Consider the following 12,667-nt stretch of genomic DNA (forward strand, 5'->3'; position numbering starts at 1 on the left):
GCGAGCGAGGTTATCTGTAATATAGCTAGTTCGCGCACAAGAGCATCTCCAACAGGCGTCCAACGCGCCATGCGGTAAAAACGGATTTGACGCGCGTCCATCGTCTGGTTTGGCGCGGCGCGCAGCGTTTGCTCCAGCAGCCGCGCTGAAAAGCCCCGCGCGCGCAGCTCCAGCAGGCGCGGTAAAATGCAGCGCGCGCTCATTCTACAATATTTTATAAGTTAAAATTACATAGATAAAAAACGATACAAAGATATTTTACATCAGTGCAACTACTGCGGCATAGATAGATAAATAGTTCGACATACATAGATAGATAGATAGAAACTACTACGGCATACATAGATAGAAAACTACTCCAAGTCGCTATCATCACCATCATCACTCTCGTCGGTGTCGTCCGAGGTTGAGAGTCATATGTCGTCCCAACGTTCATCGTCCGAGGTGAAGAACGACCTCCCACCTGCGGAGACGATGTCGCACTGCTCGTTCGCCACTGCCTTCTGCTGACGCCGGTCCGCCCGCTTCGAGCGGCGCCTTGCCGTCCTCTCCGCCCAGTAGGCACGCTCGGCGTCGACGTCCTCTGGGTGGCGACGGCGCCACTCCGCCATGGCTCGCTCGTCCTCTTCGGCGACGAGGAGACGGCGCTGCCGCCGAGAGTGGTCGGTACGGTCCATGTCCGTGATGAGACGCGGCGGAGGGGCGAGGCGCTGCACCTCCTCGCGCGTGAAGACGTCCCGAAAATTCATCTGCGACCGGGGCCTCTCCAAGCGCCACGCCGCCGCGTCGTACGCGCGGGCCGCCTCACGCGCGCTCCGGAACGTCCCGAGGCCGAGCCGGACGTCGCCGGACCGTATCTCGGTGGAGTAACAGCTGTTGGGGCGCTCGCGGACGCCGCGAAAGCCCGAAGCACCCCGGCGGCGCGGCGGCATGATGGCGCGGTGGTGGCGCAGAAAGCGGCGAAGCGGCGAGGTTGCGAGGAGGTGGGCGCGTGGCTGTTCTGTGCGCGTGGCGAAGCGCGGGACTTTATAGACGCGCGTGAAGCGGCGCGTCAAATCTACCGCGCCGCGTGCCGCTTTCTCCCCGCGCACGCAAACGGTTCTCGCGCGCGGTAACTTCTCGCCACCGCTGGAGCGCGCGGAACCAACCGCCGCGCGCGAAAAACTGCTTTTATCACGCGGACGCGCGTTTTGCCGCGCCTGTTGGAGATGCTCTAACGCCCTAGCTATCTTCCTGCCGCTGCTGGTTGCCAGCAAATGTCACCGTATCATGTCGCCGTTCAGCTCCACGCGCGTTGCGTGCGACTGTATCCGTCCGGCCGATCGGGTCGGACCGAGCGTTTGGGGCCGATAGCTTCAACGCGCGTACGTACGCTGGTGTACTGGGAAATTATCCCGGCGAGTCAACCGGAGTGCATCTGCGCCACGGAATGTGCAGCCCTGCCGTGTCGCATCGCTAGCACTAGCACCATTATCCCGGCCCTGCGAAACAAGCTAGAGACGATGACGCCGACAAGTAATGAATTCTGCGACACCACGGAACGACATTAATCTCAAGTACGAAATCAGTGATAACCTTAAGCCCATGCTCTTAAACGGATTTCCGATTCTGTCTTCCCTCTCAGGAATTCACTCTACTAACTGTCTAACTCAGGCCGCATGCATGCTAACTTTGTTCGCGGCAGGCATTGCTGATGGACTGATCTCACGGTCGGCCTAATTCCGTTGGGACAATCATATTCCGCGTTGGTTTGGTCATACACAAATGCTACCATCCACCTCACCGGAGCAATGCAACGCTGACCGAACATATGCGTTCCTTCTGCTAATCAGATGCACGTGGTGCACGCTACATTATTGGTTAATCATCCGCAGAACTCTGCTGCATATGTACAGATCAGAGGCGCGTATCGGCGTATCACCCAGATCAAGATTAAAATAGAGCTCCCGTCTGAAAACGGGACTTTCATTTGCCCCAACACACTAGGCGGTGCCCACTGAAATCTGGAGGGTAGCGAACTGTGGTGTATGCCGTGCGGTGGCTGAGTCACCTCATGAGACCAAATCGGCTTACCGGATGAGAGGCAAGGGGCGCGCACGGTGGTTTGTTTGGGTGGTCGTCGGCGATCCGGCACCGTCAACTCCTCCGGCCGGGTCAATTTCCATCGACTCACCTCGGTGACGGCAGGGGCTAGGCCACTTGCTTTGAACGTGCTGCAACTTGCAACACGGCGAGTATTTTTCATGTCGTACGTATGGCATGGTAAAACCTCGTCGAGACGCGCGAGCGTGACCGGCGATTTTTCAACCAAATCGGCAGGGGAACAATCCTGTAAATTGTAGTACAGTTTTGCTAAATCACATCTAGATGTGCCATAAATATTGCACATCTAAATTATATGTCATTAATTTTACATTAAGATTCATGTGGATATTTTTTTCTATTTTATCTTTTTCTTTTTTTACTTGATTCACTTACTTAGATGTGCAATAATTAGGGCACATCTATATATGCCCTAGACACACCCATTGTAGTACGTACTACTTCGTCCTCCACCTCCTCCGTGTTGTACTACTTCGTCCTCCCCCTCCTCCGTGTTGTACGAGTCTTACAGACAACAACAAAATTTATGAGTACTACTACTAGTAATTACTCTGAGTATGCATGTCTCTGTCCAAATTGGAGTTTCTGACCGAGTGTGGGGAAAAGTAATCCTTGCCGGAGGAGACACTGAGCAAGAATTACTCTGATCATAGCTGCTTTCCAACACATCCTGTGGTTTCACTTTTCGCGGCAATTGTCCAAGCATGAAAAGCCAAGATTCACCAAAAATGATTTCACTTCCAAACACCCACCAGAAAAATAAAAAAATACTAGTAGTGCCACTCAGCAATCAGCGTCAATGAACAACACATCATCATCCCAAAGTTTTATGGTTAAGATCATGATCGTCATCATCCTAGGATAATTTCCCAAGACCTTTTACGCAATACAGCAGCCGGCAGCCAGCCGCCACGTCCCCCGTTTCCCGTCGGCGCTGACTCGGATCCACGCCGGACTGGCTGCGCTCTCATCGGCTGCGGCGTGGCAGGGTGATATTTTAGGACGACAGAGACATTTGCATGCGGGGCCCGGCTGTGGTCGACGTCCCCCACAGCTTGTGCTGGCAGGCAAGTTCTTTTTTTGGCCAAAACGTAGAACAATATAGTTTTACGGTATTTTTGTTAATTTAAATATGTACAGAAAAAGGCTCAACCAAAATCTTAACACCCGTGCGATCAAACATGAAAATTAAATTAGAAGTTTTGTACTATCTGGAAACTAAGCTGTACTTCTTTGGTATGCTTTGTGTGTGCTAGCAGGCAAGTTCTTTGTGTGTGCTAGCTAGCTGGAGAAGTGGAGATCTCTGGTTCTCGACGTCGGCTCGCGGTATGCTACGTGCGACCAAACGAGACGATGACATGTCATATGTACAGCATATATCCATCTATTTTTATGTTGTTAATCACATTTATTTATCTAATCATTCAGACGTGTGATGTTTGTGTACGTCCGCGCTCGATATTTGTGTGTGCGCTCTTCGGATCTGATCGGACATCAACGTTCCGCGCCGATCTGTTCGCGAACTCGCAAACATTTGTTGCGGCCTGTTCCTTTTCTGGAACGGAAAATTGGAACCATACGTTGATCGCTCGAAGCGTGGCATGTTTGGGACCGTCCGCGAGTAGTTCCCGCCACGCACCGCATGTCCGGTCTACACGTCGATCCTCAAAAAAAAAGAGGTTTATAACACGTCACGCCACGTACCATCTCGTGTCGAGGTAAGGGTTGAACGGAGCACGACATGTTAGAAGGGCCATCATGGAGTTCGATCAGTACGTGGCCGATTCTTCTTCTTCTTTTCTCTCCATCGAAGGGCGTGGCGGGATTCCTGCACTTATAGATGGGGACTTGTGCCTGCAAATCTATCCAGCTAGGCAGGCTAAGCAGTACCAGTACGTTGCTAACTTATTTAGAGTGTGGCAACGGGAGCATTGCCAACGGAAAGGCTTATAACGTAAAGTTTTATAAAATTATTACTCCCTCCATTCCACAATGTAGTGCTTCCTCTATCCATGTGCTTTAACTTTGACTGTAAATTTAACTATCAAGACTGATTGCGGCGGGGGCAAAAGTTATATCAGTGAATTCGTATTCGAAAGAAGTTTTTAATTATGTAACTTTTTCTCCCGCCGCAGTCGGTCTCGTTCGTTAAATTTATGGTCAAAGTTTGACCTCGGGAAGCGTGGGCGCACTATATTTTAAAATGGAGGGAGTAATGTGTTCATTTTGGAAACTTGAGCCTCACAGGGACCGGGAGGGACAAACGATCCTTCCAGGTAAGTTAGATGCCGTTCTTTCGGTTTCAAATTATAAGATGTATTATTTAAAGAAAATTAAACCTGTGCATGTTCGATCTAATTTTTAGAAATATATCACTATCTACAATAAAATTGTGCGTGTCGTTAGATCCATCATGAAATATAACTTTATACTTTACTTACTTCTTATCTAGATGATGATATTTTATTTTACAATCTTGATCAAATGTACATATGTTTGGCTTTCACAAAAAATATGTTTTAGAACGGAGAGAGTATTACACGCCTCCTTCCAACTCTTTCGTTCGACAAGGGAGAGGAAGATTGCCAACCATTAATGGACAGATCACCACGCTATCGGGTCGTACTACGCTGATCAACAACATATATTAGTGCGAGTCCGCGTCTTTTTTCACAGGGTGCAACAAGTGTAAGATTAATATTGAATAAGCGTGGATTCATAAGATTGGGCTGGATTAACTGCACTAGGCGGTGACACTGGTCGCCGTCGCCTAATTAGTAAGTTGTCGGGGTTTATTTTTTAGTGATGATTTCGTTCTGATTGACGGTGAGCTAACAAGACATACAAATGCTCACACAAATGAAATAATGCAATTCTTATTGATTAAATCCAAGAGGGATGGATTGGTTTCAACCTGAAGGTCGGGCATTGTCTACCTTTATAAAAAGGTAAAAAGCAATGCATGTAGGAAATTATATGAATGGATGACATTACCATTATTTGATTCCAAGCAAAATATAGCAAGACAAATTCATTAATTGTTTGTGTTCTCGTGGGAAACATATTGGTCATTTCGGAGTAGAAATTACTTGTGTTTTCCTCGTGGCAGTGTATTGTTGCTAAAAAAGAAGAAGAATGAAACCACCCTTCGTTCTGTTGCTTGGTTATTTAGGATAGTTTTGCACCTTCAAGTTGTAGGACTTTTTTTTTGAAAAGGGGATGGTAAAGTTCATAAAAATGATAATTAAAAAAATATTGATCAATTTTTTGACATGGCATAAACGTCATTCTATTCGATATAATTGTGCACACTATAAGCCACCTAACATTGCTGACATTATAGCTTTCCCGTATTAGTTGAACACGCAAAATGGGTTTGCAAGCAAATATTTTTAGGTAGTCGACGGTTTACTAGGCGCCATTTCAAAGTTTGGGCTTGAAAATTGATTCCAATTGCAACATTCAATACGCCACTCACGTCTAGGCTGCATTAGTACTTGCACATGGGATAGACATAGGCAGTAATTATTTTTGTCTAATAATGATTTTATGGGATCTTGAACTCAGGACCTCTTAGTTTTGAAGCATTTTGAAGTCATTCACCAATTAGTTAACCCAAGAGTTCAAGCTGGTTGAATGGAGCAGACATGACATTTCAACACTAGAGCAACTCTAGCATAGTCATCTTATTTGCAGCCCCCAAATTCGTATTGGAGGGTGTTCCATTTTTTGTTTTGAAGGTTGTGAAGGTTATGCGCAAATACAGAGTCGTCATGTACATCCTCCATAATTTTTTCCTCTATTTTCCTTCATTCTACTTAAGAGGGCTTTTTCGCGGAATGTTATTTAAGAGGGTCTATTTTTCTATATAAAAATGTTCTTTTTGTATATAAGATTTTGCACCTTCATAGAGTTTATGTTTCATTTTAGTAAGTTGTGAGTGGTATTGCTTAAGTTTTCTTTCAACTAACTGTTTGCCATCGAAGAAAGGCCATCATAGCTCTTTTACATTATTCTAATTGGGTTTCAACTAATTTTGCTTTTTCTAAGGAAGTCAGTCGTGGCTCTCTTGCATTATTTATGTGATTACATCGAAGAAAGGGGTACATAATAGTAAAAAAAAGGGTTCATCAACCCAATATGATGTTTCTTAAAATTAGAAAGAAAGAACATCTAACTCTTGCATCATACGATTTGCTTTTCTTTGGAAGTTATTTAATTTGGCCTTCCCATTTGATCGTCAAAATTTAAGCATGCTAGAGAATCACAGTGGTCAATGAAAAGGTGGGATATGGGAGATGAACTTTAGTGCTTGTTGTAATGTGCTTGTGGAATTTCTCGCCTTCTTCCTGTAGTAATTGTTGGGGATACAGCTATCAGTTATGACCCGCCCAGAAGAGGCCGGGTCAGCCCCAATGGCGGGTTACACAAGAAGCCCAGTAAACATTAAGATGATAGTTTATTAAATCTTATAGAAGGCCCAAGGGCCTAAAGGCGGCTTAAGGCCCCATATTACAAACCGCCGTATGTAAGGAAAGACTTGTAAAGAAAGGCATGTAAAGGAAGTCACCGAGCCGGACACGATTATGAGCCGGCCGGGACTCTGTAGGCCACCAGGCGTCAACCCGTATATATAACGGGACGACCCGGTGGCGGCTTAGGGAAAAAAGAAGAGATTGATAACCAAGCCGGCGAGTTAAGCCTCTTGGTGATCGAAACCCCAGCAATACCAACACAACTAGACGTAGGCTTTTACCTTCATCGTAAGGGGCCGAACTAGTATAAAACCTCTCGTGTCCTTTGTCCCGATTAACCCCTTTAAGCTTCCTAGTTGCGATGGCCCTACGACTAAGTCCTTTCACTAGGACATCTGTCGTGACAATTCCATGACAGTTGGCGCCCACCGTGGGGCCAGCGCACGATGGATTTGAGTTCTTGAAGGGCAACTTCGAAGGGATCAAGGGATACGCTATGGGCCGGATGACCAAGAGTCGTCGCGGCAAGCTCTACATCGACGACGAAGGCTGGGGCCCCGAGGCCGGCTCAATTGAGTATGGAAAGCAGGTCCCCTTCGGCCGAATTTACGTCCTCATCGGCCGGATCGGCGAGTCAGGCCCTGAGCCGGACGTCCACACCAACCTCGTCGAAACGGCTCAGCACGCGAGGACCGCCCGTGTTCAATCTATCGTGAAGCATACATTTGTAGGCTGCGTCCACGGCAGTGAATACTCTAAAGGATCGGTGGAGGGCGGTGAGACGGCCGTCTGTTCTGACACTGCATCATCAACGGGCGAGACGGACTCTTTGTACCAGCTGCAAGATTGCATGCTCGGGGGCTGTTCCGATGGCAGCAGTATTCTGGACCCCCTTGAGCCGCCAAATTGGGCCGGAGTCTTCATGGCAGGGACACAGCCCGCGCAGAACTCCACAACAGCAGCGGCAACAGCTACCGGATTGGCCGCAGCCGGGTCAGGAGACCCCGCGCGCCCCCCGGCTCAGATGCTAATGGACCTCATGGATAAATTGACGACTCTGTTGACTGCCGTGGTAGAGCCGGCGGATAAAGACCAGCATGACGTAGAGGTGGCATGCGTACGTGAAGAGATGGTGCAAGCTAAAGAAAATCTGGCCGCGGAGGAAGTCAGGATGGCAGCAGAGCGGGCGGCTTTGGACGTTCGTGCTCAACAGCTTCAAGCAGAGACCTTCCGGCTCTCAGTGGATCTGAATGCGTCAAACGAGGTTGTCAGTGTCAAAACCGGCGGATCTCGGGTAGGGGGTCCTGAACTGTGCGTCTAGGATCGATGGTAACAGGAGGCAGGGGACACGATGTTTACCCAGGTTCGGGCCCTCTTGATGGAGGTAATAGCCTACGTGCTGCTTGATTGATATTGATGATATGAGTGTTACAAGAGTTGATCTACCACGAGATCGTAGAGGCTAAAACCCTAGAAGCTAGCCTATGGTATGATTGTTGTATCTCTCTATCGACTAGCCTGGCCTCGGTTTATATAATGCACCAAAGGCCTAGGATAACAAGAGTCCTAGCCGAATACGCCGGTGGGGTGGAGTCCTTGTCTTGATCGCCAAGTCTTATGGAATCTTCCTTGTATGTGGCAGCTGTCCGAACTGGCCCATGAGTATGCGGCCATGGGGTCCTCGGCCCAACCCAACTGATCGGAGACGATGTGATGAGTACCCCCTAGTCCAGGATACCGTCAGAGGTCATGAGGAGAAGGCATCAGAAAACTCAGTCACGTCTACCTCTGATGCTCGATCCTAGGAACCTTTTTCATACGCCCGGAGCCGGGGGAAGCAACCCGCCGGAGGCAAACCGGATCACGACACCCGGCACGCCGGTCCAACCGCGTGCCATGGAACCACCTCGTGTAACTGCCGCTTCACCTCATTACGTACCAAGGCCGCCGGGTCACTTCTCAAATTCCTTGGAAAACCTCATTGCAGCGTCGGCTCATTTGGCGGCTCTCCTGATGGAAGGTGACTCACCGACGACAGTCAAAACGCGAAGGGTGAGAGAACTTCTTCAAACAGCTCTCGCACAGCAGGATGCATACTCCTACAGTCGAGACAGGATCCATTCAACTCCTCGCCCGAGCGGAGCCCAAGCTACAGTAGGCATATGGAGTCAGCTGACATGTCAAGCAATGCTCAACGCCGCAACCGACCGCACACGTATGAGCCGATGCAGGCTGGAGCCATTAACTTGGCAGATCAGGAGAGGATCCAGCAAGAGGCGGAGCGAGCGGTTCAACTGGCAGCAGAGCAGGCGGCTCATCAGACCTTTCCGGATTATCCAGAAACCTCAGTTGAGGCAGGGGTGGCCACAAGAACCGGAGGTGTCCCTTTCCTGCTGCCGACTATACGTAATGAGCGTTTGCCAAAAGACCTCAAGGGGCCCTGTAAAGTGCCTAATTACACGGCCGACTTACAGCCTGGGGCTTGGATTGAGAGTTATGAGATGGCTATGGAGTTGTTGGAGGTCAGCGACGCGACAATGACCAAGTATTTCACTATGATGTTGGATGGAACAACTCGTACTTGGTTGAAGGGGTTGCCACCCAATTCCATCGGCTCATGGGCGGAGTTGAAGGCCCGGTTCATCCAGAACTTCAAAGACACGTGTAAGCAGCCTATTTCGATTGTGGACCTAACTAATTGTAAGCAAGAGGACGGTGAGTCTACAACCCATTGGGTGCGGCGGGTCAAGGAGATAATACATTCGTCTGATAAGATGGATGCCGACTCAGCAGCCTTGATGTTGGAGAAAAATTGCCGTTTTGAACCTCTGAAGCAGAAGTTGGGGCGGCTCAAGCGTGACTGCAATGACATGGGCCAGTTGATGGTGGCTCTCGTCAAGTACACTGATTCTGATAGTACCAAAGACCCGGTGTCTAACGAAGAAAAGACAGCAAAGGGAAAGAAGAACGGCAACGGCAAGGGTCACCAGCATAACTCGGCAAATCAAGGAGGTAATAAACATAAGGCTGATGAGTTTGTCGCTAACACCAATGCGCAGGGCGGAAATCAACGGCGCAAGGGCAGGCAACCCCCTCGGTCGGGCAGGTCAGGTCCCACCCTTGAGCAACTATTGAATGAGCCTTGTCCAAGGCACGACACCCGGGAGAAGCCAGCCACCCACCTGTGGAAAGATTGTACAATCATGAAGGCGTTTAAAAATTCAAACACGTTTGACGGAGGATACAGCCCAGGTGACGGTTCAGGTGGAGGCGGTTTCCATGGCCCGGGGCCGGTTCAGGTGGAGGAGGATTTCACGGTCAGGGCCATCCTGGTAACCAAGGAGGGTATAATCCACAACCCGGCCAAGGTAATCAGCAGCAATAGTCCGGATATCAAAGCAATCCAAAACAGCTGAATAGTGGGCAATACCATGTGTTCACCACTAGTTTATGTAAGAGGGACCAAAAGCTTCACAAGAGGGCCGTTAATGCCGTTGAGCCGGCAATTCCACTTTACTTACGTTGGTCAGAGCAGCCTATTATGTGGAGCAGAGAGGATCACCCACCCCGGATTGATAATCCGGGTCACTTGGCCTTGGTAGTGGCGCCTCAGGTTGGTGGATATAAATTCACTAAGGTGGATGGAGGCAGCAGCATCAACAGCCTCTACTATGAGACGTTTCGCCGGATGGGGTTGACTGATAAGAGTCTTAAACAGTCCAACATTGTTTTTCACAGTGTGGTACCTGGCAAGTCGGCATACCCAGTTGGTAAGATTGAACTGGAAGTAGCCTTTGGAGATGAGTATGACTCCATAGCAGAAAAAATAACCTTTGAGGTGCTTAAGATCAAAAGCCCATATCATGCTCTGTTTGGACGGCCGGCTTATGCCAAGTTCATGGCTCGGCCGTGTTATGTATATTTGCAGCTCAAGATGCCGGGTTATAAGGGCACCATTACAATACATGGGAGCCGGGAAATAGCTTTGGAGTGTGAAGAAGGTGATGCTGCCTATGCTGAATCTGTTTGTGCAACAAAGGAGTTAAAGTTTTACAAGGATCACGTTGACCCGGTAGACATGGCATCATTAAAGAAACCAACAATAGAGCATGAGCCGGTGTTGAAGTTCAAATCAGCTGATGACACCAAGATGGTTGACATTGTGCCTGGCGACTCATCCAAGCAGTTCATCATCAGTGCAAACTTGGATCCAAAATAGGAAAGCGCGCTCATCGAGTTCATCCATGAGAACCGGGACATCTTTGCATGGAAACCTTCCGACATGCCGGGTGTCCCGAGGGAACTCGCTGAGCACACTCTCAATATTGATCCAAAGATTAAACCTGTTAGACAGTTTCTCCAATGGTTCAATGAAGAAAGGCGCAAGGCCATTGTAGAAGAGGTGGCCCAGAGTGGTTAGCCAACCCGGTGCTTGTACTCAAAAATAACGGCACCTGGTGTATGTGTGTGGACTACACCGATTTAAACAAGGCTTGTCCGGCTGACCCTTTTGCCCTCCCCCGTATTGATCAGATCATCGATACTATGGCGGGTTGCGCATGTTTGAGTTTCTTGGATGCTTATTCAGGTTATCATCAGATCAAGATGGCAGTCAAAGATCAGGAGAAGACGACTTTTATCACTCCTTTTGGAGCTTTCTGCTATATGTCTATGCCTTTTGGGCTTAAGAGTGCCCAGGCGACTTACCAACGGTGCGTGTAGAATTGTCTTCATGACTAGATTGGGCGTAATGTTCATGCTTATGTGGATGATATAGTGGTAAAATCCAAGAAAGAGGAAACCTTGGTCGCAGATCTGAAAGAGACCTTCGATAATCTCCGGGTCTACGAAATGATGCTTAACCCGGCTAAGTGTGTTTTTGGAGTCCCAGCTGGCAAGCTCTTGGGTTTTTTGGTGCCCAACCGAGGTATTGAAGCTAACCCGGAGAAAATCAAGGCAATTACATCCCTGGCCAAACCAACATGCATCAATGACGTTCAACGGCTGGCGGGCCGTGTTGCTGCTTTGAGCCGGTTCATAAGCCAGCTAGGGGAGAAGGAGATGCCTTTGTATCGGATGATGAAGAAAACAGATGATTTTGTTTGGAGCGATGCTGCAAACTCTGCTTTTGAAGATCTGAAGACACAGCTTGCTGAGCCGCCGGTCCTTGCTGCTCCAATTGAGAAAGAGCCGCTGTTGTTATACGTAGCCGCCAACTCACGAGCTGTTAGTGTGGCGATTGTGGTGGAGCGCAAGGAGGTTGGCAAAGAGCATCCGGTTCAACGACCGGTTTACTATGTCAGTGAGGTGTTAATTGAATCCAAACAACGATACCCACATTGGCAGAAGTTCGTATATGGGGTGTTCATGGCGAGCCGAAAGCTTAAACATTATTTTCAGGGTCACCCAATCACTATGGTTAGCTCTGCTCCTTTGGGAGACATCATTCAAAACAGAGAAGCCACTGGACAAGTCGCCAAGTGGGCCATTGAGTTTGGGTCTCATGGGTTGAAGTATGTACCATGTACTGCAATCAAATCTCAAGCACTGGTTGACTTTATTAATGACTGGACAGAGATGCAGATGCCAGAAGAGAAACCAGACAACACATATTGGACTATTCATTTTGATGGGTTGAGACAGTTGGAAGGCTCAGGGGCTGGAGTTGTTTTAACCTCCCCTCGAGGTGACAAATTTTGTTATGTGTTACGGCTGATGTTTCCTTGCACTAACAATGCAGCAGAGTACGAAGCCTTGCTCCATGGTCTTCGAGTGTCCAAAGAGATGAGTCTGAGCCGGGTCAGGTGTCTTGGCGACTCAGATTTAGTGGCTCAACAGGTATCAGGCAAGTGGGATTCCAAAGACCCTCTCATGGTGGCTTATCGCCGCGAAGTTGATGCTGTTGTAGGACATTTTAAAGGATATCAGGTGGAGCACACCGACCGTAGGAAGAACGAAGCGGCTGATGCTCTAAGCCGGTTAGGATCTCAGCGTAAGCCGGTGCCACCTAACACCTTTTTGGATGTTTTGCGTAACCCGTCTGTCAAGTTACCCACGGAAGAAGATCTAGCCGTTCCTGACCCGGAGGC

The 12,667-nt window shown here is 48.7% G+C and overlaps 1 pseudogene; it reads right to left on the minus strand.

The window, feature by feature from the left end:
• Positions 1 to 353: 353 nt before the first annotated feature.
• Positions 354 to 932, minus strand: LOC147991134 (uncharacterized; annotated as a pseudogene).
• Positions 933 to 12,667: the final 11,735 nt, after the last annotated feature.

The sequence above is a fragment of the Triticum urartu genome, chromosome 1A (genome assembly GCF_056163025.1).
Source record: "Triticum urartu cultivar PI428250 chromosome 1A, HENAU_Tu73, whole genome shotgun sequence".
Lineage (NCBI taxonomy): Eukaryota > Viridiplantae > Streptophyta > Magnoliopsida > Poales > Poaceae > Triticum > Triticum urartu.